This window comes from Chrysochloris asiatica, unplaced genomic scaffold (genome assembly GCF_000296735.1).
Source record: "Chrysochloris asiatica unplaced genomic scaffold, ChrAsi1.0 scaffold00199, whole genome shotgun sequence".
In the NCBI taxonomy this organism is placed as follows: Eukaryota; Metazoa; Chordata; class Mammalia; order Afrosoricida; family Chrysochloridae; genus Chrysochloris; species Chrysochloris asiatica.
The window spans coordinates 5,733,715-5,741,688 of record NW_006408717.1 but is presented as its reverse complement, the minus strand read 5'-3'; positions in this window follow the sequence as shown (position 1 = coordinate 5,741,688).

Here is a 7,974-nt window from a genome sequence, read left to right as displayed (position 1 = left end):
ATGTGCCGTGGAGTAGGTTCTGACTCATAGCGATCCTGTACAGGGTTTCTGAGGCTGTAAATCTTTACGGGAGCAGAAAGCCTCACCATTCTCCCACAGAACATCTGGTAGTTTCAAACTGCTGACCTTGAGATTTGCAGCCCGATTTGTAACCACTACGCTACCAAAGTGCCTAGAACTCCATTAGAACTCGTCAAAATTGGAAGTCGAGGCTTGAATTGTTTTCAGTTCTTTCAGCTTTGATTTTCTAACTGCAGGTATTTGTAATTTCATTGTTACACTTGACTTCCTCTTCTCAAGCTGCCCTTTGAAATTTTCTGTTCAAATCTTATATTTTCTCTTTTATTCCATCTATTTTAACAACATACAGGAGAGCAACCTTCAGAGTCTCTTTTGACATCCATTTTGGCCTTTTCCTTCTTTCTTGTTTTCTTAATGACCTTTTGCTCTCTTCATGCATGATGTTCTTATTGTCATCCCACAACTATTCTGGTCTTTGGTAATTAGCATCAAATGCATCAAATCTGTTCTTGAAATAATCTCTAAATTCAAGTGGGATACATTCAAGGTCAAATTTAGACTCCCATGAACTTGTCTTAATTTTGTTTGGCTTCAGACTGAACTTGCAATTGATTGTCTATTCATAGTCTGCCCCTCATCTTGTTTCAGCTAATGATATATAGCTTTTCCTCCATGTCTTTTTACAGTTGTAGTCAATTTGATTTCTATGCACTCCATCTGGGAGGTCTATATATATCGTCATCGTTTATGTTGTTTAAGAAATATATTTGCAATGAATAAGTCATTGAGCTTGAAAAATCATATCATGCGAACTCCAGCATCGTTTCTATCACCAAGGACGTATTTTCTAACCTTTGCATTCCAATCATCAATAAATATCAGTGCGTCTTGATTGCATATTTAGTCAATTTCAGACTCAAAAAAGTTGGTAGAATTCTTCAATTTCATCATCATTGGCTTTAGTGGTTGGTGCATGAGTTTGATTAATAGTCATATTAACTGGTCTTCCTTGTAGGTGTATGAATATTATCCTATCACAGACAGCATTATACTTAAGATATATCTTGAAATGCTCTTGAATGATGAATGTGATGCCTTTCTCTACAATTTGCCATTCCAGCATAGTAAACCTTATAGTTGTCAGATTCAAAATGATCAGTAGCAGTCCATGTCAGCTCTCTAATGCCTAGGATATTGATGTTTATGTGTCCCATTTTGCTTTGACAACCTCCAATTCTTTTAGATTCATACTTCATTCATTCAATGTTCTGATTATGAATGGCTATTTACAGCTGCTTGTCCTCCTTTTGAGGGCCTGTAAGTTTTATTCCAGTGGTTCCATCATGGTCAACTCTACTTTGAGGAGGCATCTCATCCCCAGTCTTATTTTGAGTGCTTTCCAATCTAAGGGACTCATTTTTCAGCACTATCTCTGGCAATATTTTGGTGCTATTCATCATGCTTCAATATTCAATATTCTAGTGCTATCTGACAGAGTTCCACTGGTATTAATAAGGTTTTCAGTGGCTAAACATTCAGAAGTGGTCCACAATGCATTATATGTAGTCCATCTTAGTCAGCAAGTACAGTTGAAACCTGTCTACCATGGATGATCTGCTGGCATTTAAAGTATCAGTGACATAGCTTCCAACATCACAGCAATATGTTCACCATCACAGTAAAACAAACTGACATATGAATGGTGGGCATTACAGATATCACCCACTTTTTCTAAAATTTGCTTTACATCAATTTGCTTTTTACAAAAGACCTACATTATTATCTGTTTTTGCAAACCAAAAGAAATCCAAAGAGGATTTTCATTTTTACAAAAAAGGCTACAATGGAAACTAGCATTCCACTTTAAAGATACCTCACTTAACCCACACAGCAAGAGTGGCATTGCTAAGATCATTCTCTGAGAACTACATTCAGCTTCAAACTGTCATAGCTTTGAACTGCATCTGAAAACACTATATGTTAGTGATATTTTAGGTTTTATATTTAGCATGATTTAGAGGATTATTTTTTTGGTATGAATACTCAAAAATTTTTTTCTATATAAATTAATGATAAGTGCTTCTTTGCTTCACACTTATGAAATGTTTCATAGGAATGCTCTACTTTTGGATAGCAGGGGAAACCTGTACCTCAGAAGTCAGAGACTTAAAATGATATTTATTATCTCATGGTTGCTGGAATTGGTGATTCTAAGTGTAGGTTATCTGAGTCCACTGACTCAGGTCTCTCATGAGACTGAAATCAAAGGGTTTCCTCAGGATGCAGGCTTCACTGGATTTGACTGGGGAAAAATCCTCTTCCAACCTCAGCTTCTAAGATAAAGTTTCTTGTTTACTGTTAAACTGAGGGCCTCAGTTCCACACTGGTTGTTGACTAGTGGCCAGTCTCAGTTCTTTGCCATATTGGCCTTTCCATAAGGCAGTTCAGAACTTGGCAGCTCACTTCAACAGCTAATGTAATTGAGAGGATTCAGAGAATGATAGTGAGTGAAGAAGATCGAAGTCACAATCTTTTGTTGTCTATAACCTTTAGATGATAACCCATTACTTTTTCTTTTTCCTCTTCATTAGAAATAAGTCCATTTGCCCTTCAAACTCTCAAGGGGAGGCAGTGATCATTGGGCACATCTTAGAAAATTGTCTACTGCAGAATGCCATGATTTCATAATTTGGAAAGTGTACTAGTTTTGTGTGAACAAAGGACTATATAAATGAAAAGTGGAAACAGAGAGATAAGTTCTGAAAAACTTCCTGATTTTGCTCATGTAAAAGATTAGAGGAAGAAAGGATTCCTGGATTTCTAGCTTTAGCAACTGAGTTTGATGATGTCAGATTTTCAGATAAAGCAAACACAAAGACAATCTAGAGTAGAAATCAATCAGTAATTTATTTATCAAAAATCAGAATAAATGTTTAATAAATGTCATTGGATTTTTAAATTTTTGATGTTATCATTATTATTATTTTATTTTTTTTACAATGCAAAAATATATTATGAATACCTGAAATTAAACTATTGTTCCATATGGTCCCATAGGGGCGAACTGGAAATAGTAAATATAAACTATAACAAAACAGATTTTAGATCAGTATGAGAGCTTTGTAATAATTCAATAGAGCGCCACAGGAATTTAATAAACTACCCCTCCAAAAAAATAATGAATGTTCCATCTTCAGAGAGATAACAACAAGCACTTAGAGGACCACATGTCATGGAACTTCTGTATTAAATAGAAGCTGGATTAGTTTATCTCTAAAGACTCACAAATCTTTTTACATAGTTCATAAATTACTGAACACCAGTACAATAAAATTATTTAAATAGTATGCAAAATATGTTTTAATTTGTGTACAATCAATTTCACAATTATAATCCTTTACTTATGACCCTGTTGCATGCTATGTTCAGTGGCCATGTTATTACTTGGTATTACTGTATAAGCAAAACAATAATAAAACTGTCTTAGGGTGTCTTCTTTTTGGTTATGTCTCACATGACAATGAAATGCTTTATAATGGGCCTCAAGATATTTATACATGCATATCACTGTACTCCATAGTCACAGTCACGGGGAAGACTACTAACAGTTCTGCTACCAAATATATTTTACCTCAGTGATTTTTTCCACAGCAAGTTTAATATATTACTGAGGAATGGGAAGGCTGTTTCCCAGACTGTCATGTGAAGTCCAAAACATCTGTGAAACTTAAGAAAGTAAGAAATTTAATAGAAGAAGTGAAATGTATTAACACATATCAAAGCAATTGTAGATCCTTATCTGGTAAAACATGAAAGAATAAGAATAGCCTTCAATTAAAACATACATCTTTTCTTTTTTTTTTTTGCTTTCCTTTTTCTGTAAGTAATTGCAATTTGTTTTATGGCTTATTTTCTTTTGGGAAATAATTATATGCTGAAATAAAAGATACATATGATTTATACAGAAACCAAGCTAACGACTCTTGATTGCAATGGCATTGTATTTATTTTGAGGGTATTTAGATACCAAATTTCTGCTAATGAATTTTTTGCTCTATGAAAATGCTGTGTCATTCATTTGTTTTTTCTCATTTCTCTCAACGCTTTATGTTTTTCAATTTTCTGTATTAATGTTTTTCACATTTTCATTTGATGTATTTCTAGGCAGTTGAAACTGTTTGATGTTACTAGCAATGGGAATAAAAAAGTCCTGGTGGGACTATAGGATAAACACTGGACTGCTAAGTAAGGTTGGCAGTTCAGACCCACCAGCCACTAGGCAGGAGAAAGATGAGTTTTGTATTCCTGTAAAGATTTGGAAAGTCTAAATAGGATTGCTATAATCTAGAATCGATTTGATGACAGTGAGCTTGGTTTGGCTTGATTTATCAGTGGTATTTCTGGTGTAGCATTACAGGTTATTGTGCTGGACTGCAAGGTCAGTTTGACTCACAAGGTTGGCGGTTCGAGCTCACCAGCTGCTCTTCAGAAACCCCATAGGGTTGCTATGAGTTGGAACCAACTCGACAGCACTTAACAACTACAACAGCAAGAACATCAGTGATAGTACAAATATAACCAGCACTCCAAAAGCTCCTTTACCACATACAAATTCAGTCATTATCCCATCAAAGTAACCATTATTTTAACTTCCAGTGGCGCTGTCAGATGGACTCCTGGTATAGCACTGTATGATAAGCACGGGACCTCAAGGTCAGTTTGAACCATAAGATCGGCAGTTCAAACTCACCAGCCACTCTTTGGAAACCCAATACAGGGTTACTATGAATAGGAACAGACTCAGAGTCATTTAATAACAAAAGTATTACTGCCAGATAAGCACTGGATTGTTACCACCTGATCAGTTGTTCAAACACACCGATGGTTCCTCAGAAACCTATACAGAGTCCTATGAGTTAGAACCAATTCATTGACACTTAACAACAACAATATTATTGATTAGTTGTACTATTTTTTTTTAATCTCTGTAAATGAAATCATATAGTATAAGAAACTAGGGTAAGTCAAAAAGTATTACTATTGGGGTTCCAGTTCAAATATGCTGAGATTTATTCTAAATAAGGCCATCAGTGAAAGCTACAGAAAAGTACTCTTACTCAAATACTTGTTTTACTCTTGTTAGGGTGCCTTCCCCTGAAAAGAAGAGGCACTTCATGCATGGAAAAAAGTATTTTAAAGTCAGTGTTGATATCAAATATTTAGCAAAACTCAAGTAGACATCTTCCCCAAATATTAAATTTTTGCAACAAGTTTATGAGAATACTACTCCTCATAAATCAACAGGCTTTAGCTGGATCAAGCATTTTAAGGACAATTGGGAAGACCTTAAACATGAGCCAAGAAAGGGAAGACCATCAGCTTCAATAAATGAAGAAACTGTGACTGACGTGCATAAACTGGTAGAAGACCATAGAACTGGTGCAGTAATTATTGAAGTTGGGATCTCACATGATTCAGCCCTTTGAATCTGAAGGAAACATCTTAACTTCAGGAAGCTTTCCATTCACGCTTGTTGGGTATCAAAGAGTTTTGTTAAAATGAGCTAACTTAAAGAGCTTATCTTTCCACCAGTCACGGGATCAAAGCAAATCAAGATAATTTTAGGAAATTAATCATAACCAGGAACAAGTCTTGGATTTACTAGTATAGTCTAGAAAGCAAGATCCAATCAAAAGAGTGGCTTCTGTGGGAATTTGTTGAACATTTAAATTTAATGACGAGAGGTCAGCTCAGTAGGTTACAGTGACAGTATTATTATTATTGTTATTATTTTTCTGAGGAAACCTAAAAGGGTAGTTTTCTCAAAAGACACAAGATGATTACAGGATAGAAGTTTTAAGAAAATTAAAGACTCCATTGGTGAGGAAGAAGTCAGTAAATTTGGGTGGATGAATTTTATCCCCACCATGGCAATGTACCTGCTCATTCTTCAGGGCAACAAGGATTGTACTATGAGAATTTTGTTGGGAAACATTATGCATGCATTCTACAGCCCTAATCTTGCCACTTCAGACTTCTACTTGTTCTCCAAACTCAAGGAACAATGAAAAGGAATAAGATTTAAGTTCCTCATTTTGAGTTCTGATGACTTTAATTTTTACATGTTGTAAATCAAAGACTGCAGGATTCTTTGGGAAGGGTTAGGAAGATGGAAACACCACCCTTAGAAATATATAGGCTTAGATGTAGGATATATTGAGAGTCAACCATTTCATGTTTTTTTTTGTTGTTGTTGTTCAATGAATGCTTCTGTGATCTTTTAACAACACTTATTGATTTGATATATAGAATAGTCTGCCATACTTGATTTCTCATGTCCAAGCTTAAGAAACCCATCCATGATGTGACCATTAAATTAAACCACAATTTTTTTGGAGATGTTTATTCTTATACTTTTTTAAAAATTTAGATCTTCAATCAGTCTGGAATTAATTTTTAGATATAGTTTATAAGAGAAAGTTCAATTTAATTTTTCTTCCATTTATATATGCAACTACCAGCATCATATACTGAAAACTTAAAAGATTTTTTTTTTCCATTAAGTGAATTTATCCAATATCACATACTAAATACATTAACCTATTTTGAATATATTACTTTTCTCATAAATGGTGTGTTTTTCATTGGGAAGTATCATTCTGGATTCTTTACAGTGTTCCACTCATCTATGTGTTTTACTATGTCAATACCAATCAGTTTACTGCAGCATTAGAGTCAAACTTGATATCTGGAAATGCAAGTCATCCAAATCTGTTCTTTAAAGCTGTATCTTCTACCTTGTACTTTGAATTCCTATGTATAATTTAGAAATAGTTTTCAATCTATATATACAAAAGTAATTCTGCAATGATTTTTATAGGTATTATATTGCATTTTGAGAGTTGTAGTTGATACCTTTAAATAGAGTCTTCTATTATATAAAATATTATTTCATTTGTTTGCTCCTTTTTCATATTTAAACAACTGAGTTATTTAAAACAATGTTTTGTAAATTTCTGTATAGAGGTTTGGTACCTCTTTAATTTGATTTAATCCCAGTACTTTGAAATATTTGACACAGTTTTAAAGGGTATTGTTTGTTTATTAAGGAGCCCTGTTTTTATGATGGTTATGTTTCATCTGCCAACCTAAAGGAAATCTTACATTGCCCATATCTGTCTAGTTTTTTTTTTACTGTATTTCTATTATTGCTTGGTGCCATGAAGAGTATCCCTACTCATAATGACCCTATGGACAACAGAACTAAACACTGCCCAGTCTTGAGCCATCCTCACAATTGCTGCTATGCTTGAGTTCATTGTTGCTGTCACTTTGTTGATCCATCTTGTTGGGAATCTTCCACGTTTTCATTAACCCTGCATATTACCTAGCATGATGTCTGTCTACAGGTACTTCTCCTTCCTAAAAATGTGTCTGAAGAAGGAGAAACAAAGTCTCACCATCCCGGATTCTTAGAAGCATACTGACTGTATTTCTTCCAAGACAAATTTACTTGTTCTTTTGGAAGTCCACGATACTTTAAATATTCTTTGCCAACACTGTAATTCAAACTTATAAACTCTTGTATGATCTTCCTTAAGTTTTGTCCAACTCTCACATGTATATGAGGTTATTGAAAATACCCTGACTTCGGTCAGGTACACCTTAGTCCTCAAACTGGCATCCATGCTCTTAAACACTTTCAAGATGTCTTGTACAGCAGATTTGCCTACTGCAATATGTCTTTTGATTTCTTGGCTATTGTTTCACTGAGTGCTGATTGTGGATCCAAGGAAAATAAAGGCTTTGACAACTTCAACCTTCTCTACATTTGTTGTTATTATTGTTAGATGCCATGAAGTCAATTCTGAATTAAAGCGAATATATGCACAACAGAACAAAACAACACTCTTTCCTGAGCCTTCCTCACAATGTGCTTACACTTGAGCACAT